At 45.0% G+C, this 23,740-nt stretch overlaps 1 protein-coding gene across 1 annotated transcript in view; it reads left to right on the top strand.

The window, feature by feature from the left end:
- LOC126227854 (zinc finger protein 628) overlaps positions 1-23,740 on the top strand; it is an 830,164-nt gene that overhangs the window by 108,323 nt on the left and 698,101 nt on the right. Inside the window, exon 2 of the mRNA XM_049942260.1 lies at positions 2,977-3,070. The gene's annotated coding sequence lies outside the window, so the exon portion shown is untranslated. The remainder of the gene's footprint in view (positions 1-2,976; positions 3,071-23,740) is intronic.

Consider the following 23,740-nt stretch of genomic DNA (forward strand, 5'->3'; position numbering starts at 1 on the left):
CATGATTGCAGATCGTTACGTTTCTTTTCGTCTCCAGTGCCTTGATTTGATGTTAGTCGTAACTCCAGGACTCTCTTAGCGGCTGCAGTGTCAATGACGGTCCTTAAGCCAGTTAAAATGTATACGGAAATGCCTATTGCAGCTTGATAACAGCGGCGCCTTACATAGGGTCAAATCGTCTATTACATTGAAGATACATGACGTGTCTTCTTGACCCATAGTGAAACATGTCTTCCGGAGTAGCGTAGAAGGTGCAGTATACTCGTACATAATATTGCTGTAGTGTTACGTCAGCGGACTGCGTTCTGTGACACCTTTTGCCAAGGTCATCCTGAGAACTGTAGGTCGGCCGTTGACCGCGATCTTCTGTACTGATGATGTATAACTGTTTCTGTTTTATCCTCTTGTTAGACTTATGTGGCAGTGGTCCACCATTGGTCCAATTTTTTTTTACAAGATCCGACCAAAAATTTTTATGACACCTGAAGTAAAGGAGTCCATTTTACGGGAAAAATATTTGTAGAATGAGTCCGTTACTACCAGTAGGACACCTTTTAATAAAAAGGTAAACATCTTAAACGTGGGCATATACTCGTGACAGTATCATACTAGTTCATATTTCCAACTTGCCATGTGTTGCGTATTACTTGAAGTTTCTGCAAAGTAAACGAGTGCCAACTAATGATTGCAAGGGATAACAAAACATATTTACGCGTTTAAGATCCACTGCTGGATCGATGTTTCATTGAAACATGTTTAGGTATTTATGCAACAAGAAAAACATCTTAAATCAGTCGGAAGATTTTTCTTTTCTTATGTAACTCAGTTTTCAGAAAGTACGACTTGAATGTTAAGCAGAATCGAGACGCTAGAAAAGTTAGATGTTTTCCAAATACCTTGTTATCGTAACTGCAAAAATTTAACAAAAAGGATGTTATCGTATATAATTTACAAAATTAAATGTTACTGTACTTTTCATATCTTGGTTAGATACTTTTCAACAAGCAGAGAAAGAAGCTTTGCCGGCCGGTGTGGCCTAGGGGTTCTAGGCGCTTCAGTCTGGAACCGCGCGGCCGCCACGGTCGCAGATTCGAATCCTGCCTCGGGCATGGATGTGTGTGATGTTAGTTAAGTTTAATTAGTTCTTAGTTCTGGGGATTGATGACCTGAGATGTTAAGTCCCATAGTGCTCAGAACCATTTCAACCAAAGAAGCTTTGGTACCGAGTGCATAACACTATCGAGAAAGAAAGCAAGCCCGCATCTCGTGGTCGTGTGGTAGCGTTCTCGCTTCCCACGCCCGGGTTCCCGGATTCGATTCCCGGCGGGGTCAGGGATTTTCTCTGCCTCGTGATGGCTGGGTGTTGTGTGATGTCCTTAGGTTAGTTAGGTTTAAGTAGTTCTAAGTTCTAGGGGACTGATGACCATGGCTGTTAAGTCCCATAGTGCTCAGAGCCATTTGAACCAAAGAAAGCAAATCAAAGAAAAGCGAATGTGCTGTGACGATCAACAAGTCAATATGTAATTTTAAATGGGGGCATTTTAGGCTAGGCTTTATCGTGACTGTTATTGATATCGAATGAAACAACCAGTTTACTGATACCAGCCACTGTTATTTGTATCCACGACGCGTTTCGAAGGTTCAAATCTCCATCATCATGTAGATTTTCATGTGTTAGAGTTTCATGTGTGTGTGTTGTGTTACGACTTTGGGGTAACTTGTAGCACTGTGTACAGTGGTCACATGTTCGTTTCACTTTCTTAACACATTATCTGCAAAATATATTTTGTAAGCAAAGGTCGATACTGGTTGTTATTTTCAAGTTACCGCATAAATGAAGAATCAAGTAACAATCGGAGGATGAATTCCTCAGTGTTGTGGTACAGGTCTTTGAAGCACACTGCGTTGTCGGTAAAGTAAGAACTGAAGGTCTACGAAGTGCTTGGTAGGGAGCACATACGTTATGAAACGAACATACCGTTATTTGACGCACAGAGCTGAAACTTGTCGCCGAGGAAATCTCTCTCGAGTTTCTTGCCCGTGCGAGTCATTTAAACTCTGTGAAATATGACAACTTCAAATAAAATGAAATGATGGTGTGGCATTGATGGCTGGGAGGCCCCATACTGGGAGATACGGCCGCCGGGTCGCAAGTCTTATTTCAGGTGACGCCACATTGGGCGACTTGCGAGTCGATGATGATGAGATGGTGATGACGACAACACAACATGGTAATCAATTACGTCATCAATCAGTTAAGCAGGTGGAAATGACAGCTTCAAATTTAAATAGCCTGATGAGATCCCATGGGCAAAAGACGGAATAATTTTTTTGAGGTTGGATTCCGTTGGGAACCATCTGCTCAACGACCCCAATATTAGTATTGTAAACAAGAAAATTGGTAGCATGGTCGTAAGACGTTTGGAATCATTTATTATGTCTGACTTTATGTCTTACAGTTTTTTTAACACTGAAGATGGTCATACAGTGACTGAAATCGATTTGCTGTAATAAATAATTTCATACCTCTTACGACCGATGTTGCCAATTTTCCCAATTCTCTCGCTTACAAGAAAGATCATTGTTTTGTCCTGTAGAAGATGCGGTGGAAAAGATCGGAATGCAAGATATGAAGCAGGAAACTGGACGTGACCTCTTCAGGGTATTCATATTAATTTAAACAAACAGCGGAAAATCTAAATCTGAGTGGTCGGACGAGGTCGTAAATCTGCTTCTCCTAGACGCAGTTCCGTTGCCTTCATCAGTGCATTACCCCACGTGGTCAAGCCCTTTGAATTAACGTCATTTTGTGGCTTCAGAAATGCGACTGATGTTTCATTACAGAATAGTCGTTTTAGGGGCCAAGTTTTGCCCGTTATTACCTAGAGAGTAGAGAGAGATTTTTTTTCTCTTACGGCACCTTTTATTTCATTGTTTTATTGTAGTTTTTGTTACTTGGGATTTTTCTTCTTACAGGACTGAAATTTCCTCCTTGGTGTGATGGAGTGGTGAATTGCCCTGACAAAAGCCTGCCAGCTGAGAGAAGTGCACCTTAAAAACCACAGTTCAGGTATTTCATGAGTTGCTTTATTAATACCTTTGTGTTCACAGTGCTCTGGTAACATTCCTTTTTTCATCTTTCTTTCCTGAAGCATGAGAACAGATCTTTGTTCTTCTTAATACGACGCTACCGAGCGTCGAAGTTACAGGAGCCGGTGTCGGACACTAGGCCATCCCTTTGGCAGCAAACGTGACTGTGTATATCAACCGACTGTAGGGGAAACATCTGGCAATGCTGTTTATTATTCAGTGACTGCGAATGAATGCTACGATCGGCAGTGGAGTAGCTGTTGCGTTGACAGGCCGTATCTCCTATGAATTTTGTGCTTCTGTGACTTGATGGGTGACTGTTTAGGACACGGGTTTCCATCTGTAGTTTATTTTTCTCCTGTGTAGCAAAAAACACAGGAGATTTTTAGAGTGAACGATGAAACAATCGACTGGCCTCCAGTTGTTGAAATGAGTCTGTTACCCCATCTCTAACCAATCGCCCTACGACTAAACAAACAGCCTATTCATCAACAGTATCGGGGTAGCCACACGGGGAGAAGGGTTTGCTAGGTAGACGCGTAATGGACCCCTTAGGGAAGCAGCGTTCAGGATTGTGCACTCGGTACATCTGCCGGGTGCCTCATCCGAGATGTGGAAGAGGCCCTGCATGCAGCTACTGAAGATACAGGGTGCAGTCATCTTCAAATTATGGCTCATGTCGGTATCAGTGACTGTTATCGCTTGCTTTCTTAGGTCATCCTCAGTTCGTACAGGAGGCAGGCGGATTGGTAAAGACTTTGGTCCTTGCTCGCAAGCTTAAGTAGAGCTTGCAGTTTGCGGTATTGTGTGTGTGTGTGTGTGTGTGCGTGTGCGTGTGCGTGTGCGTGTGCGTGTGCGTGTGTGTGTGAGTATATAAAGGGTGAACGTACGTTGTATTTAGCAAAAACATCCTAAAGTACTTGACCGATTTACTTCAATTTTTTACACAATACTCTAATAAACATTCAGACGGGCATAGGCCATATATTATGTATGAGTGTAATATTCGAAGGGGGAACCGTTGTTAGCAAAACCCTCGGAGAGTTTTTGACCGATTTACTTCAAAATTTTCACACGATTCTCTAAAAAACTGTCGGACGGACATAGGTGGTATAATTTTTTATACAATGTGCAGGTTTTCTGCTAAAACCGACTGCGGGAGGGAGACTGCAATACTGTGAAAATATGCAGCTTCGCTCTCTTTCATGTAGTTACAAAAACTGTGTACACAACAATGTGCTATTTTGTTTTGCTCCTCGCAGTCAGTTTTAACAGAGTACCTGTATATTATGAAAATTATATGTGTGTCTGATACTAATGCGTATTCTGAATCTTCAGAAACTTTGTGATTCTATCCGTTCGCGGATTGAAACTTGAAGTAATGTCGTTGAAGCTACAATATTGACAGACCCAGCAGCTGGAGAGGTCTCTCTCATACCCCCTATTCTAGTCACTCCTACCGATTTACCCATTCAGTTTAACCGAATCAAGATTTTGGTTTCAGTAACAATAAAGAAGGATCATGGTCGGCCATTCAGATTCGTTGGAATCGATTTACGATAAGAGTGTTTTTATCGTGGCCAGTTTTACGCTGCCGTTTCACTGGTTCGTTGTCCGCCTGCATAGCTGGGTGGTAACGTGCTTATGCAAGCGGGCCCGGGTTCGATTCCCGGCCGGGTTGGAGATTTTCTCCTTTCGGGGACTGGGTGTTGTGTTGTACTCATAATCATTTCATCCTCGTCATCGGCGCTCAAGTCGCCCAATGTGGCGTCGGATGAAATAAGACTTGCATTTGGCGGGCGAACTTCCCCGGAGGGAGCCTCCCGGCCAGCCACGCCATACGCTCATTTCATTTCACTGGTTCACTGGTTGTCACACCGTATCTAAAGCGGAAAAATTGACTGTGTACAAAAAATTTAAAAAACCTTAAAGAGGAAATTAAATATAGTTTGTCTGGAAATACAGGGTGTCCATAAAGTCCCTTTACAACTTCAAAATTTTATTACAACGGCAGTTGTTGAAATTTTTAACAACATTTCTTTTATTGTAATAAGTGTTTATAAAAGTTTTTTTGACAGTGTTTAATGGACCTCTATATGGGCGCCTTTAGTTGCACGAAGCACGTCACGACGATACTCGATTTCTTGCCATGTTCGCTGTAGCATAGCGTCATCAGTGGTGGCAATGACATTACGAATCCTTTGCTTCAAGTCAGCAATGTTCCGTATCTGTGTTTGATACACGATATCTTTTACATACCCCCATAAAAAAAGTCCAAGAGAGTGATATCTGGCGAACGCCGTGGCCAAGGAATTGGCTCATCCCTCACAATCCATCCGCCTGGAAATGTTTCATTGAGGAACCGACGAACATGCATTCCCCAATGTGGTGGTGCACCATATCCTGGAAAATGATATGGTGCTACATATTCGGTCAGAAGGTCAAGGTAACATCTGCACTAATTGTTGACTCATTGAAGAAAAATGGACCACTTATTCGGCTGCACATGATTCCACACCACATGATTCCACACCACACATTCACTTTTGGACTATCCCGGTGAAGGTCCCTAGTGACATGGGAGTGTTCACATCCCCAGTTTCTCATATTGTGTCTGTTTGATGTCCCAGAAACATGAAAAGTTTCCTCGTCTTTGAAACAAACTTGCTGGAGGAATTCTTCATCCTCCGAAAGGCTTCCCAGCATGTTGAGTGCAAACTCTGTCCGTTTTGGCTTGTCATTTGTCTCAAGTGCCTTTAACAGTTGCAGTTTGTAAGCGTACAACCGTAAGTTCTTGTGGAGGACCTTAGGCACAGTTGAACGTGGCAGCAGTGCGGATGGACTTCGTAGGTCAACGAGTGAAAAGGTTTAAAACGAGATCGATATTTTCCTCGGACGTTCTTTTCACCCTCTCCTTCCTTTATCCAACACTGCCCCTGTCTCCATAAATTTTTTGTGCCATGCATGTATTGAAGGGCGCGATGGTGGATCTCTTCGATACTTCGTTCTGAAGTTTCGTTGATATGAACATCCGATTTTTCCTCAATAAACCAGGACACGCATTGTGCCTTCCCTTGAGGAGTTGCCATTTCATAGAGGTTCAGTTCCTTCCATCAACAGAGTGTCTGAAACACAAAAATGTAGTATATATAAAAACTTTTTTAAACAGTGATTACAATGAAAGAAATTTTGTTTAAATATTTCAACTGCCGTTGTAATAAAATTTTGAAGTTGTAAAGGGACTTTATGGACATTCTGTATGTTCTCGAAGCGGCCCTGCCCTGTTTATTATAATTTCGAGTTCCATACCTCAAAATGAGCCAAGTCGCAAGGAGGAGCCGAAATGTATGTCCTGACACAATTCCCACGGATACTCTAGATTAAATCGTATATCCAATTCCCACACATATTTAGCAATTAGCCAAACATTACTGGGTTCGCTAGTGTGCTGTATGACTCAGTCATTATAAAAGCTTTGGAAATTACCACCGCACTGCGTGTACACAGAACTAAGCCGAGTGATCAAAGTCACGTTCCACTTGAAGATGCGTATGACGCGAGCATACACATGGCAGGAAGGCCAGTGCCTTCATGAAAAAATGTTTGCGGTTCGTACGAAATCGTAATTGTAACCGGGCGTGCACCTCTTCGTCTGCAGTAAATCGACGCCCACTAATTCGGAGCATCAAAATTATGGAAATGAAAGGGGGAGAAATCGATTCTGTATGGTTTCCCAGCGAAACTTCAGCAGCGTAGTCGAAGAAACCTTAACAACATGTGGGCGGGCATTGCCTTGCAACAGCATGACGCCGTCCCTCAACATTCTACATCTACATCCATACTCCGCAAGCCACCTGCCGGTGTGTGGCGGAGGGTACCTTGAGTACCTCTATCGGTTCTGCCTTCTATTCCAGTCTCGTATTGTTCGTGGAAAGAAAGATTGTGTGGGCTCTAATCTCTCTGATTTTATCCTCATGGTATCTTCGACACTGGACTCGCATTCGGGAGGACGACGGATCAATCCCACGTCCTGCCATCCCGATTTAGCTTTTCCGTGATTTTCCTAAATCGCTAATCGCTCCAGGCAAATGCCGGGATGGTTCCTTTGAAAGGGCACGGCCGACTTCCTTCCCCGTCCTTCCCTAATCCGATGAGACCGATGACCTCGCTGTCTGGTCTCCTTCCCCAAAGACCCCCCCCCCCTCCTCCCTCGTGGTCTCTTCGCGAGATTTACGTAGGAGGTAGCAATATAGTGCTTGATTCATCGGTGAAGGTATGTTCTCGAAACTTCAACAAAAGCCCGCTCCGAGCTACTGAGCGTCTCTCCTGCAGAGTCTTCCACTGGAGTTTATCATCTCCGTAACGCTTTCACGATTACTAAATGATCCTGTAACGAAGCGCTGTGATCTCCGTTGGATCTTCTCTATCTCTTCTATCAATCCTATCTGGTACGGATTCCCCACCGGTGAGCAGTATTCAAGCAGTGGGCGAACAAGTGTACTGTAATCTACTTGGCGTTTGGATTTTGTGGTGCGCTTCAATTTTTGCGAAGTGTCCGCGTACCGCTGAACGTTAATTATGCCGCCGTGTTCCAGAAAGCCAATTAGCAGCGGTCCCTTTCAGCCAGAGAAAAAGGTCATCTTGATTTTGGCAGAGTTGCATCAGTTTCGCTGTGAAGCCCGTACACGTCCTCCATACACTCCCTATATCTCCCCAAGCGATTTCATTCTTTTTGGTGTCCTGAGGAAAGACATTCGCGGCGATCTATTTCCTCCGGACAAAAAGGTGCACGCACGCCTGTACATAATCACGGTTCCGTAGACAACTGCAAACATTTTTCCATGAAGGCATTGACCGTTCTGTCTCACACTGGGATAAATGTGTCAACGGTTATGGTGGCTACATTTGAAATAATACACAGCTTACTTACTTTTTCCATATATCTCGTTTTCATTTGAATGTCCCTTACAGTACGAGACGATACAGGAAATGTTTATTTAGACATGTAACAGGTTTCAGTACTAGACGGTGCTGTAGAGGACAATAAAATGAAGAGAAATATGTACTATTTGAAGTTTCCAGAGTGAGCGCGCCAAGTTTCCATCACTTCCGACGGATAGCGTAGCTGCAGGACAGTTTCAAAATGGCGTCTGTTCGTGATATACGTTACAAGCAACGTACCGTCATTGAATTTCTCACTGCAAGGAAAGAAATTGTGGGGAATAGTCAGAAACGCTTGTGCGAAGTCTATGGAGCATCTGCTGTCGACAGTACAGTTAGTCGCTGGGCACGGAGGGTGAGGTCATCAAAAGGCGGTTCGGCGGAGCTCCACGATTTGCAGCGGTCGGGGAGACCATCCATGGCTGTCACACGTCACATGTTGCAGCGAGCTGATGCTGTCATTCGCGAGGACAGACGCATTGTGACACGGCAGTTGGCGCTGCATCTGTCAATTAGCAAAGGAAGTATGGATGCAATTATCCATCAGGACAAGGATTGGTACCGACGGGGCTTACACGCCCTTGTTTCGCGCTGGAGGAACGCCATAGAACGGGATGGAGATTACGTGGAAAAATAGGATGTGTAGATAAAACACTGTTCTTTCGTGTGTGTAGATCTCATTATGTTCAATAAAGAATTGTGGGAGAAAAAATGCGGTGCTCTACTTTCTGGGAAACTCTTGTACATTCAACGAATATATGAGGATGTAGAGTGCAAGTGCTGCTGTGAAACGAAGAGGTTGACACAAGAGAGGAATACGTGGTGGACCACACCAGAGCAGTCAGAAGGCCGACGAGTCGAAAAAAAAGTGTCTTAGTAGACAGCATTCACTGTAACCATACAATTGTTGTATATGTTCTTTAAACATTTCCATTAACACTACAAGGCGTTAGTGAGTGGAAGACATCGAGCAATTCTTGCTTCTCAATATTGAGAGACGTTGTAGCCCTACATATAGATACATGGTTTCTCCAGCGTTATGAACGATAATGACTCTAAATACGTGTCGCAGAAGAACTGCTACTTTCCTCTTTTTACTACAGCATTATTTCCAAATCCTGCGTGCAGGGACTTTGTAACGGCCCCTTTGGAAAATTATAAATAACAGTGCTGGAAAACCTCTAAGTTACTTGATTTTCAAACAGCTGAGCAAAACAGAACGTACTCAGACATTTATCTCTTTACTTATTCTGATCATCGCTAAACTGACGCACAATAATTTTAGCCCAACGCAATCTGACTTTTAATAATCCCTACAAAAGAATGGCCCTGACTAACGATAACCTATACCTTTCATGAATCACTTACCTCACAAAAATCTTCGTTACTCGAACTACTGCAATACAGCGAGCGCCAATACTGCCAGCTAAATAAAAGATTCTAACTACTGAAGGCACTACCTACTGATAGGCACAGTTAGCAAATGAAAGATTTTAATGGAGGACAAACAATGTATTTTAAAAAAATGGCTTTGAGCACTAGGGGACTTAACTTCTGAGGTCATCAGTCCCCTAGAACTTAGAACTACTTATACCTAACTAACCTAAGGACATCACACACACCCATGCCCGAGGCAGGATTCGAACCTACGACCGTAGTGGTCACGCGGTTCCAAACTGTAGCGCCTAGAACCGCTCGGGAACCCCGGCCGGCCAATGTATTTACCTTCATAGTGTTCAAAACTCATATACACTCCTGGAAATTGAAATAAGAACACCGTGAATTCATTGTCCCAGGAAGGGGAAACTTTATTGACACATTCCTGGGGTCAGATACATCACATGATCACACTGACAGAACCACAGGCACATAGACACAGGCAACAGAGCATGCACAATGTCGGCACTAGTACAGTGTATATCCACCTTTCGCAGCAATGCGGGCTGCTATTTTCCCATGGAGACGATCGTAGAGATGCTGGATGTAGTCCTGTGGAACGGCTTGCCATGCCATTTGCACCTGGCGCCTCAGTTGGACCAGCGTTCGTGCTGGACGTGCAGACCGCGTGACACGACGCTTCATCCAGTCCCAAACATGCTCAATGGGGGACAGATCCGGAGATCTTGCTGGCCAGGGTAGTTGACTTACACCTTCTAGAGCACGTTGGGTGGCACGGGATACATGCGGACGTGCATTGTCCAGTTGGAACAGCAGGTTGCCTTGCCGGTCTAGGAATGGTAGAACGATGGGTTCCATGACGGTTTGGATGTACCGTGCACTATTCAGTGTCCCCTCGACGATCACCAGTGGTGTACGGCCAGTGTAGGAGATCGCTCCCCACACCATGATGCCGGGTGTTGGCCCTGTGTGCCTCGGTCGTATGCAGTCCTGATTGTGGCGCTCACCTGCACGGCGCCAAACACGCATACGACCATCATTGGCACCAAGGCAGAAGCGACTCTCATCGCTGAAGACGACACGTCTCCATTCGTCCCTCCATTCACGCCTGTCGCGACACCACTGGAGGCGGGCTGCACGATGTTGGGGCGTGAGCGGAAGACGGCCTAACGGTGTGCGGGACCGTAGCCCAGCTTCATGAAGACGGTTGCGAATGGTCCTCGCCGATACCCCAGGAGCAACAGTGTCCCTAATTTGCTGGGAAGTGGCGGTGCGGTCCCCTACGGCACTGCGTAGGATCCTACGGTCTTGGCGTGCATCCGTGCGTCGCTGCGGTCCGGTCCCAGGTCGACGGGCACGTGCACCTTCCGCCGACCACTGGCGACAACATCGATGTACTGTGGAGACCTCCCGCCCCACGTGTTGAGCAATTCGGCGGTACGTCCACCCGGCCTCCCGCATGCCCACTATACGCCCTCGCTCAAAGTCCGTCGACTGCACATACGGTTCACGTCCACGCTGTCGCGGCATGCTACCAGTGTTAAAGACTGAGATGGAGCTCCGTATGCTACGGCAAACTGGCTGACACTGACGGCGGCGGTGCACAAATGCTGCGCAGCTAGCGCCATTCGACGGCCAACACCGCGGTTCCTGGTGTGTCCGCTGTGCCGTGCGTGTGATCATTGCTTGTACAGCCCTCTCGCAGTGTCCGGAGCAAGTATGGTGGGTCTGACACACCGGTGTCAATGTGTTCTTTTTTCCATTTCCAGGAGTATATATATATATATAACATCCAGTCTTACAAATTTCCTTTTTCTGACGGACACACGTCCAGATCACCCGCTCTCAAAACTCTGCCATCTCTCTCCCCACATGCACCACTGCCGGCGGCTCACCTCCAACTGCGCAACGCTACGCGCTGTTCACATCCAACTGCCCAACACTACATTAGCAAATATTCCAAGAATGCAAACCAGCCACAGACTGCACACAGTACAGTCAGTGATTTTCATACAGAGCGCTACGTGGTGTTACCAACATAAAAACCTAAACAGCCTACTTACAACTTTTAACACTCAGCATTTTTAATATACCCTACGACAATATTGAATGAAGCAGTATGTTCTCATTAATTTACAAACGCTAATAAAATCGTTTTGTCGTTGTTAAGACACGTAACTCAACTGTATGCTGTAAACCGGGAACACAAGAGGAAATTTAGAAAAGTGTTGCGATTAATCGAACGAGTCAAATGACGATCTTTCACTTATCTATACTCTAATGTTATAAGATCTAACCGTATGATATCGAACAACTTCGACCTCCGCGTGATTTCTAGTTGAAATTTGAGATGAATACCTCGTGTCGTTAACATAGGGAACTCGGAGTTTAGAACGAAAAACATTTACGTTACCCTGTTAATCGTGTTAGATGGTTTTGCGTCAACATAATATTCATAAAGATGGCATGAGGATTCCAGAAAATAATGGCTTGCTTCTTAACAACACGAGAAACATGTAATTTGAGTTAAATTTTACGCCGGTACTGATAAACATTTCTCGAGCGAATTCGCAGAAAACTGCTAGTGCATTTGAGTACAAAATTACTCGTCATTGCTGCTTTCCCGTAGGTTCAAAGTTTCCTGCGGGCAGCCATAACACGTGTGACTGCGGGTTCCGTTTTCGGCTGCACTGTTTACGATCTAAACAGGAGCAGTAAAATAGTCAATTCCCTCTTGCCGACAGCGGTCGAGCAGTAATTTACACGCGCAACATCAGGTTTGAAACTCGTTTATCCCTTAGCTCATGTGTTCTCTCTGGGACATAAAATGTGTAAGAGTCCATTGGAAGACGGAAATCCAGTGTAGCCAACGTTGTACAATGAAATCCGGCATCGATGTTTAGAGCTCTCTTGTTGGCCGAGACACCCACACTGCTGGTCTGCTCATTTTGAGAGGCAGCATAATATCTGGCACTAAATTATCTGCTGCCCTCATTCACAAGGGGAAAAAAGAGAATGACGCTAAGCACCAGGATTCATTGATCACGATGGCGGAGGACACCACTGAAACGGCAGTCCTGGGCTGCTTGCTGTAGGGTAATGTAATTCAGGCGACAGTTAAAACAGTTATATGAACTTCCTTTCTTCCAGAATCGTGTAATGAACTTAAATTATGTGCATCATATGTCAACTGCGTATTTCACTCACTACTGGTCATTGCCGTTGTAATGCCAGCACTGAAAGTGGTCGCAGAAGAGTATACTGTCCCCTGTGAACGATGTGTGTGTGTGTGTGTGTGTGTGTGTTCCCCTGTGAACGATGTGTGTGTGTGTGTGTGTGTGTGTGTGTGTGTGTGTGTGTGTGTGTGTGTGCAAGCGCGCGCGCGCGTGGGTGCGTCTGTGTGTTCAACTTACAATACCTACTCATTTACGGCGAGGAAAGTGGTACAGTTGTAATTAGAAGATGATATTCTCCACGTAGTAACTCGAAATTTTAAAAATACGTTGGAGTTTCTCCAATCGTGCCTTCGTCTTAGTTCAAAGTATTCGTCTTCTAACGACGTCCCTCTCAATTGTACTTTAACTACTATGAAGACAGAATTGAAAATTCAGTTTTTTCTGTACTCATCCGATAAGCATCTTTGTTCTTTGGATGTTGACGCCCCACGTTTCATTCCATGCCGTGTTCCAGTAGTACGCCGCACCAGAAAGGTCAGAAACGTTCTGTTACGTGCACAGACAAGTCAAAAATCAGTCCTGACAAGGTTAACTGCTATACATAAATGATTATTTCCCGACAGACCGAGAAAAGAATTAAGTGAAAAATTGTTACAAAATGGTATGTAATGTTAAAAAATCGCTTTGCAACAAATATTTTTTGAAATATTTTCCTTTATTTTTATTTCCGTTATCCACAGTGAAGGCATAAAGTGAAAGTCAAACATTAAAAAAATGAAAAATACGTACACTCCTGGAAATGGAAAAAAGAACACATTGACACCGGTGTGTCAGACCCACCATACTTGCTCCGGACACTGCGAGAGGGCTGTACAAGCAATGATCACACGCACGGCACAGCGGACACACCAGGAACCGCGGTGTTGGCCGTCGAATGGCGCTAGCTGCGCAGCATTTGTGCACCGCCGCCGTCAGTGTCAGCCAGTTTGCCGTGGCATACGGAGCTCCATCGCAGTCTTTAACACAGGTACCATGCCGCGACAGCGTGGACGTGAACCGTATGTGCAGTTGACGGACTTTGAGCGAGGGCGTATAGTGGGCATGCGGGAGGCCGGGTGGACGTACCGCCGAATTGCTCAACACGTGGGGCGTGAGGTCTCCACAGTACATCGATGTTGTCGCCAGTGGTCGGCGGAAGGTGCACGTGCCCGTCGACCTGGGACCGGACCGCAGCGACGCACGGATGCACGCCAAGACCGTAGGATCCTACGCAGTGCCGTAGGGGACCGCACCGCCACTTCCCAGCAAATTAGGGACACTGTTGCTCCTGGGGTATCGGCGAGGACCATTCGCAACCGTCTCCATGAAGCTGGGCTACGGTCCCGCACACCGTTAGGCCGTCTTCCGCTCACGCCCCAACATCGTGCAGCCCGCCTCCAGTGGTGTCGCGACAGGCGTGAATGGAGGGACGAATGGAGACGTGTCGTCTTCAGCGATGAGAGTCGCTTCTGCCTTGGTGCCAATGATGGTCGTATGCGTGTTTGGCGCCGTGCAGGTGAGCGCCACAATCAGGACTGCATACGTCCGAGGCACACAGGGCCAACACCCGGCATCATGGTGTGGGGAGCGATCTCCTACACTGGCCGTACACCACTGGTGATCGTCGAGGGGACACTGAATAGTGCACGGTACATCCAAACCGTCATCGAACCCATCGTTCTACCATTCCTAGACCGGCAAGGGAACTTGCTGTTCCAACTGGACAATGCACGTCCGCATGTATCCCGTGCCACCCAACGTGCTCTAGAAGGTGTAAGTCAACTACCCTGGCCAGCAAGATCTCCGGATCTGTCCCCCATTGAGCATGTTTGGGACTGGATGAAGCGTTGTCTCACGCGGTCTGCACGTCCAGCACGAACGCTGGTCCAACTGAGGCGCCAGGTGGAAATGGCATGGCAAGCCGTTCCACAGGACTACATCCAGCATCTCTACGATCGTCTCCATGGGAGAATAGCAGCCTGCATTGCTGCGAAAGGTGGATATACACTGTACTAGTGCCGACATTGTGCATGCTCTGTTGCCTGTGTCTATGTGCCTGTGGTTCTGTCAGTGTGATCATGTGATGTATCTGACCCCAGGAATGTGTCAATAAAGTTTCCCCTTCCTGGGACAATGAATTCACGGTGTTCTTATTTCAATTTCCAGGAGTGTATTTCGGTTGCCTTTTGGTGTACATAATTTAAATACGATGTTGTAATGAGCGAATTTCGAAATAGCAGCGTTTATATTTCACGGTCAGCTACTTCTTCCACATATAATGTGAGGGCTGGAAATCAGGGATAAACTCGAGTCGACGACTACGTCACTAGAGACCAGCACGAGCTCGCCTTGCGAAGTGATGGGTAGGGAAATCGTCTGCGTTCTTGAACCATACCGACTTCAGCCTAAATCTGGATGGTATATTTATCCTTTATGGTATATTTATCCTTTACTCAGTTTGTTTCAGTGAAGTGATGGGACATATTTCACAAAAAATCGAGTTTATTTTCCCATTTTTATATCCTTCAAGATGATTTGCGACGTGAAATTCTGCAATGGTTGGTGTGCAACCTGGAGGGCGTACTGATTGTGCAGAGTCTGTCTCACCCGTTCGCTTTCAACTGTTACTCTTTATCCAGTCAAAAGATTTCACAGAATAGAAATGAGGATTTTTTACTTTGGTGTTAGGTTTATCAAATCAATACCAAACTAAAAATAAAATGTAGAAGCTCTCAATCTGTTAAGATAGCATCTTGTTGCTGTATCATATTAATCACAAAACCAATTTCTATTTGCAGCACATACAGTATAAACAGAGTTGTCGTTTGGAACTTCACACTCCTTCCCACACTCCCACACAATCGCTGTCAGTTTTGCAGATTTTACTTCAAAAACTGCAGTACACCTTACGATGATATTTTCAATATTACTATCTCTCTTCCTTTTGTCTTTTCTAAACCGTCCACTGTCACACTTACACATCTGCGACAGTAAGGAAAGGTTGCAGTAGTTGGGATACCGAACGAGAGCGGTAGATAGATCTTTTTTGGCGATGCAAGTGTTGTAGAATCTGAACTTTAGCTTTTGTTTAGTGGTCCTTGAGTACATCAAAGAGCTACTTCAAAATTACAATGCTGCCTTTCCACAGAAGTCATTAATCCTTAATCCTCATCCATTGTTCCCTCCAGTTGCAAATTTTTAATTAGATTACATGTTTCGATCACTGTGGGTCATATTATGATCCAAGTAGTGGCGTCAGCAACCCGTCTTATCTACACAGAACCATATGTCAGAATACCTGATATATAGTCCTCAGTAGACTTAGATCTGAAGATGTTTCAGAGTGGTAGACACATTTAATCTAATTAAAAATTTGTACAGTGAGAACAAAATACCAACACAGTTACTGAAACTCGCAAGACGATTATGTCAACTGTAATCGTTAGTCTGTCTTTTCCGTAAATAAGTGAGTAATTTAAAACACAATTTTCAGTAAAATTAACGCTAACACTCGTAGTTCAATAAGTTTATTGACTAAAACGTCTCTGCCTCTTAGATTGTTCAAATGTGTGTGAAATCTTATGGGACTTAACTGCTAAGGTCATCAGTCCCTAAGCTTACACACTACTTAACCTAAATTATCCTAAGGACAAACACACACACACTCATGCCCGAGGGAGGACTCGAACCTCCGCAGGGACCAGCCGCACAGTCACTTCTTAGATTAACAAACTACTTTCTAAATATTTGTGATTACCATAGGCATACATCACACACACACACACACACACACACACACACACACACACACACACAAATGAATTACTATTTAATTCCAACGTCTAACAGGAATTTCACGATCAGTTTAAAAATGTCTATTATTCTCTGTGCCAAGAGTATCATGACACTGGAGCGAAACTCTTGTCTTATATTAACCAGCACCGTAAGTGGCCAGTCAGACCCCTTTCTGTGTCTAGAGCAACCATTGTTTATAAATGAGATGATAATTAAATAAAGACCCTAAGTTGCCGACAGGCGTTGATATACACCAACGGGGACAGTTGAAAATGTGTGCCCCGAACAGGGCTCGAACCCAGGATCTCCTGCTTACATGGCAGATGCTCTATCCATCTGAGCCACCGAGGGCACGGAGGATAGTGCGACTGCAGGGATTTATCCCTTACACGTTCCCCGTGAGACCCACATTCCAAACTTAATGTCTACACACTACATTCGTAGTGCCCCTGCCCATTACACTCATTACTCGCGGCAGACAATCTTACCGAGTCCCGTAAGAGTTTGAGCAATGCGTGTGCATCTGCACAGAAGAAGAAGGTCAACGGCCAGTTATCTTTAACTATATGGAAATGGTATCTGTTCTGTCCGAAAGAACAGATACCATCGCAATATTGTATATAAATGGTTGACGTCCTGGATCTTCCCACAGTCACGGTTTGGCGATGGTATTCCGTGGGCTGTAGCGATTTGTTGTCGGGAGCGGGTGCGTTTGAATTTCAATGTGGGTATGGTTAACAGTTCTTACGAACCGTCTCTTGTATCCCTTGCCTGTGCGGTTATCTCACTTTTCAGCGCACCACTGTGCCTTCGGTGTATGTGAGTGGGTTTGTCTGTACCAGGTGCTGTTGTGTAAATGTCTCCCGAGCCTTGTTCCGTTCGCTTTTGGCCATGTCTCTGAATACAGCTACTGATATAGTCGCGGTAAGCGCTGACCACTGTCGGAGAGGCGAGGAGCACGGTAAGAAGAAACGCGGATAGAGATGGCCTTGCAGCACACGTCTCATTGTTAGCGAGCTAAAGTAGACCCATGCTGGTAGGTCAGGCTGTAACATCGGCGTCAATGACCAGCCCAAGCTGCTGCGCGCGCATAATAGATTCCAGCTGGGATTCATCTGTGTTGTACCTCGTTCTTTGCAATGTCCTTTGCCACCTGGTCGGCCTCTCATTCCCGACAATCCCAACATGACTCTTGGTCCATGAATAAGTCATGTTTGTTGACATAGTCAGCATTGGAGACGAGCAATGTGTCATAATTTTTTGTGATACATTAAGGATTAAAACTCCTCGAAGCAACATCGCAAACTAATTTTATTGTCATTGTTAGTTTCACCTACACACGAGCCATTTTCAAATCATAAAAAACCAGTCTTGATCAGTAAAACTGCCATAACGAGTTAACACATCGTCATAAAATTTTAAGTCACAGTATTCATACAGAATGTACAGCTCGAATAATTTGACATATCGTTCATGTACAATCAATTAGAACAAAGATCATAAAATTACGGCATTATTTCGCTAAAGCTTAATAACTGACACACATAATCAGTATTTGTGTTCTAAAAAAAATGGTTCAAATGGCTCTGAACACTATGGGACTTAACATCTACTGTCATCAGTCCCCTAGAACTTAGAACTACTTAAAGCTAACTAACCTAAGGACATCATACACATCCATGCCCGAGGCAGGATTCGAAACTGCGACCGTAGCGGTCACGCGGTTCCAGACTGAAGCGCCTAGAACCACACGGCCACACCAGCCGGCTATTTGTGTTCTCTCGTTGCAGAGATCATTGTGAGTGCGTTATTACAACGTGGTACTGCAGTTGACGGCCAATACAGCGGTCAAGTAATTTATTTATTTGTTCTTCATAACTGCACCTCATTATCTGAAAAGCTAAAATAGGCCATACGAATCACATTTTCTGGGATGGTGTTAAGTGATGTATTAATTATTTATTTCTAATACTCTTCAGGTACTTTCCATATTTTTGATACATACATTCATGTAATATATATATATACTACAACTATTTCTTCTACTACAAAACTACATTAAACACTTGAACAATTACCCAGGTATTAATCTACTACAACAGACATTACATGATTTGTTCTCTGCTTGTTCATGCGTAGTGTGGTACATTTAACTTGTAAATGGTTGTCTCCGCTACTGGATCCCTCTCTCACGCAAGCCCAGTCAACACCCGTAGTCTGCAGGATTCCTTGGGCATCGTGCAGCAGGTCAGCAGCGATTACACTGCAGCGAGTAATTCCACCCATCGGTGTTGCTTCGTAAAGTCCACGCTTCCATGATAACTTGCACCAAAGCAATGTAGATCCTTGGGACAGTATTTCACTCGATGGTCGCCGACTTCAGTTATCTTCTCTCCATCTGCAGAGTATGTTGTCTAGCCTGGATGGCAGCATGATGACTTATGCTTGAAAATACCTCGTGAAGTCTTCCTGTATACACGTGCTGCAGTATCGTTCAAGGTGCGTCAGGTAGACTCGCTCCCTAGTACCTTTGCGATCCAATATCCTCAATACATGACAACCATTACCCGCGGCATCTTCCTAGAACGTGCAGTCCCACAATGCGTATTCTGATGTGCCCACACTGCTGTCATTCATTTGTCTTCTGATTTCGTATAGATACGTGGCGTAAGGGGCATGTCCAGTCAAATGATGTATCAGTCCACTCGATGGCTTAAGAAATCTCATTTTTAAGCTCTCCCTGATGTTAGGGAGATATTCGTATGTTCTCCTGCCTGTGCCTTAAGTGCCCTATTCAAGCCATCAAGTGGTATAACATTTGTAGTACACATCATGTAAAAGTATATCGCCAGGTCTGCAGTGAACAGGAGTTCCATATCTTGGCGCTCTCCAATGGCCGACATCAACCGTGTAAACTGACACCTCTTTCGGTAGATGTAGCTTGGGCAGTGGGCAAAGAAAGATGACCGTTGTGTGTTTCTGTCGCCGCCATGCAAAAGCCGCGTGGTCCGTACCCTTTTATTCTCCCCACTTGTGGTTAAATTGCAATATATAACGTCCTTTCGAAAGCAAGCTACTCATAAGATAAAGCACAGCTCCAGAGTGAAGACTGTGGCAGAAAATTTGCTTTCGTCTTGTTTGAAGAAGCGTCTAGGTGTTCACCAACCCGAATAGGAAAACCACATAAAATTCCACAATAATGCTATCCACTGTCTCAACTTAACTACTACTCAGTATCGGTCATGCATATGCACTGCGTCACGTCTCACTACTAGCTCGGTCATTCAGACACATATTTAGGTAATTTCAAACTGTGAATTACCCTCCAGTATTACAGGGCAGTTCCGACAAAAGTGATACGAGGGAATATCTAAGCTAATTTCGTGAGTACCTCAAAGGGGGCCCGCCTGGTTGGCCGTGCGGTCTAACGCACGGCTTTCCGGGCGGGAAGGAGCGCCTGGTCCCCGGCACGAATCCACCCGGCGGATGTGTCTCGAGGTCCGGTGAGCCGGGCAATCTGTGGATGGTTTTTAGGCTGTTTTCCATCTGCCTCGGCGAATGCGGGCTGGTTCCCCTTATTCCGCCTCAGCTACACTATGTCGGCGATTGCTGCGCAAACAAGTTCTCCACGTACGCATACACCACCATTACTCTACCACGCAAACATAGGGGTTACACTCGTCTGGTGTGAGACGTTCCCAAGGGGGGTCCACCGGGGGCCGAACCGCACAATAACCCTGGGTTCGGTGTGGGGCGGCGGAGGGGTGAAGGCCGGCCGCTGGTGGCCAAGCGGTTCTAGACGCTTCAGTCTGAAACCGCGCGACCGCTACGGTCGCAGGTTCGAATCCTGCCTCGGGCATGGATGTGTGTGATGTCCTTAGGTTAGTTAAGTTTAAGTAATTCTAAGCTCTAGGGGACTGATGACCTGAGATGTTAAGTCCCATAGTGCTCAGAGTCATTTGAACCGTTTGGAGGGGTGAAGTGGAGTGCGGTAGTCGTCGTGGGGTTGCGGACCACTGCGGCTGCGGCGGGTACGGAGCCTCTGCGTCGTTTCTAGGTCCTCGGTTAACATAACATAACATAACATAACCTCAAATGGGTCGATACTGTTTACAGTATACGAAATGATCTAGTATAATAATTATAACGTCTAAAGCTCCATTAAGCTGTTGTCTATTGGAAATTTGTGTCTCCAGAATATTGGAGCGAAATGCAGGAAGACATGCGGAGGATCAATGATTGATGTGCGGACTGGCATTTGATACTGGAGGTAAAAAAAAGTAACATAACCGCGTAAATCGGCGAACAGATCCATTATTATTTTATTACGCTATTGATGGAAAATGCCTGGAAACGGCAATTACCGTATCATACCTACGAGTAGCCGTCGGAAGCGACCTAAAGTGGACTGATCACATAAAATTAATAGTAGGGAAAGGACATGTTAGGCTGACATTAATTGGAACAATGTGAAGGAAAGAAGTGGGTTACGAAAGACTTGTTCGACCGAATCTTGAATATTGTTCATCATTCTGGGACCTTTACCAAGTTGTCAATAGAAGAGTTCCAGAAGATGATACTAAGAGCGGAACATTTCATCAATGGTCCGTTTAGTAAGCTCAAAAGCGTGAAGGAGATGCTTACGAACTTAGTGGCAGACGCTATAAGATAGGCGAAGAGTACCACAGACAAGTTTATAGTTCAAATTCTGATAGCATGCGTTTCAAGAAGAGGCGGGTAACATAGTACTCCACATACGGGTCCAAAGTAACCGCGATCAGTACGGCAAAGAATTCAGAGCTCATACGGAGGTTCATGGATAGCTGTTCTTCCTATCGTCCAGTGATGAGATGGGGAAGGAGGAAAGGGTAGTGTTACCACAAGTACCTCATTATTACTATTAAATGTTAGTGGGAAATGGCATGTTATTTATGAGATTTATGAGGGGGGTGGGAGACTAACTGTGAACCTCTACCAGAACCAAACCCAGGACTCACGATTGATGGTAATGTACCACCCTTATGAACCTAAATCAGTTTGTTGGCTTTCTACTTCTACATCTACATAAATATTCCGCAAGGCACCATAAATAGCGTGGCTGATGGTACCCTGTACCACTTCTATTCATTTCCTTTCCTGTTCCGCTGACAAATAGAGCGAGAGAAGAACGGCTATCTATATGCCTCCGTATGAGCCCTAGTTTTTCGCATCTTATCTTCTTGGTCCTTCAGTATAATGTGCGTTGCGGCAGTAGAATCGTTCAGCAGTTAGCTTCAAATGTTGGTTTTCTGAATTTTCTCAATAGTGTTCCTCAAACAGAAAGTCGCGTTCCGTCCAGGGACTCCCCTTTGAGCTCCCAAAGCATCTCCGTAACACTTGCCTGTTGTTCGAGCCTACCGGTAACAAATGTAGCAGCCAGCCTTAGAGTTTCTGCGATGGTTCAAATGTTCAGATGTGTGTCAAATCTTATGGGACTTAACTGCTAAGGTCATCAGTCCCTAAGCTTACACACTACTTAACCCAAACTATCCTAAGGACAAACACACACACCCATGCCCGAGGGAGGTCTCGAACCTCCGCCGGGACCAGCCGCACAGTCCATGACTGCAGCGCCTTATACCGCTCGGCTAATCCCGCGCCGCGCTTCGATGGTTCCCGCGGACGTCACCTGATAGGGATCCCAAACATCCGAGTGGCAATCTAGAATAGATCGCATCAGCATCCTATATGCAGTCTCCTTTACAGATGAACCACATTTTCCCAAACTTCTCTCAATAAATCGGAGTCAACTATTCGCTATCCCTACCACACGCTCGTTCCATTTCATATCGCTTTGCAACTGTATCAAGTAGGACACTGCTAACGCTGTATCCGAAAATTATGAGTTTGTTTTTCCTACTCATCCCGATTAACTTACATTTTTCTACATTAAGTGCTAGCTGTCATTCATCACACCAACTACGAATTTTATCTAGGTCATCTTGTACCCTCCTATGGTCACTAAACTTTGACACCTTACTGTACAGCACAGCATCATTGCCCGTCCGTTTCGCCAAATCATTTATACAGGGTGGTCCATTGATCGTGACCGGGCCAAATATCTCACGAAATAAGCGTCAAACGAAAAAACTACAAAGAACGAAACTTGTCTAGTTTGAAAGGGGAAACCAGATGGAGCTATGGTAGGCACGCTAGATGACGCTGCCATTGGTCAAACGGATATCAACTGCGTTATTTAAAAAGGAACCCCCATTTGTATTACATATTCGTGTAGTACGTAAAGAAATATGAATGTTTTAGTTGGAACACTTTTTTCGCTTTTTGATAGATGGCGCTGTAATAGTCACAAACATATGGCTCACAATGTTGGACAAACAGTTGGTAACAGGTAGGTTTTTTAAATTAAAATACAGAACGTAGGTACGTCTGAACATTTTATTTCGGTTGTTCCAATGTGATACATGTACCTTTGTAAACTTATCATTTCTGAGAACGCATGCTGTTACAGCGTGATTACCTGTAAATACCACATTAATGCAATAAATGCTCAAAATGATGTCCATCAACCTCAATGCATTTGGCAATACGTGTAACGACATTCCTCTCAACAGCGAGTAGTTCACCTTCCGTCATGTTCGCACATGCATTGACAACGCGCTGACGCATGTTGTCAGACGTTGTCGGTGGATCACGATAGCAAATATCCTTCAACTTTCCGCACAGAAAGAAATCCGGGGACGTCAGATCCGGTGAACGTGCAGGCCATGGTATGGTGCTTCGACGACCAATCCACCTGTCACGTAATATGCTATTCAATACCGCTTCAACCGCACGCGAGCTATGTGCCGGACATCCATCATGTTGTAAGTACATCGCCATTCTGTCATGCAGTGAAACATCTTCTAGTAACATCTGTAGAACATTACATAGGAAATCAGCGTACATTGAACCATTTAGATTGCCATCGATAAAATGGGGGCCAATTATCCTTCCTCCCGTAATGCCGCACCATACATTAATCCACCAAGGTCGCTGATGTTCCACGTGTCGTAGCCATCGTGGATTTTCCATTGCCCAATAGTGCGTATTATGCCGGTTTACGTTACCGCTGTTAGTGAATGACGCTTCGTCGTTAAATAGAAGGCGTGCAAAAATCTGTCATCGTCCCGTAATTTCTCTTGTGCCCAGTGGCAGAACTGTACACGACGTTCAAAGTCGTCGCCATGCAATTCCTGGTGCATAGAAATATGGTAGGGTGCAATCGATGTTGATGTAGCATTCTCAACACTGATTGAGATTCC

This window comes from Schistocerca nitens, chromosome 1, assembly GCF_023898315.1.
Source record: "Schistocerca nitens isolate TAMUIC-IGC-003100 chromosome 1, iqSchNite1.1, whole genome shotgun sequence".
Lineage (NCBI taxonomy): Eukaryota > Metazoa > Arthropoda > Insecta > Orthoptera > Acrididae > Schistocerca > Schistocerca nitens.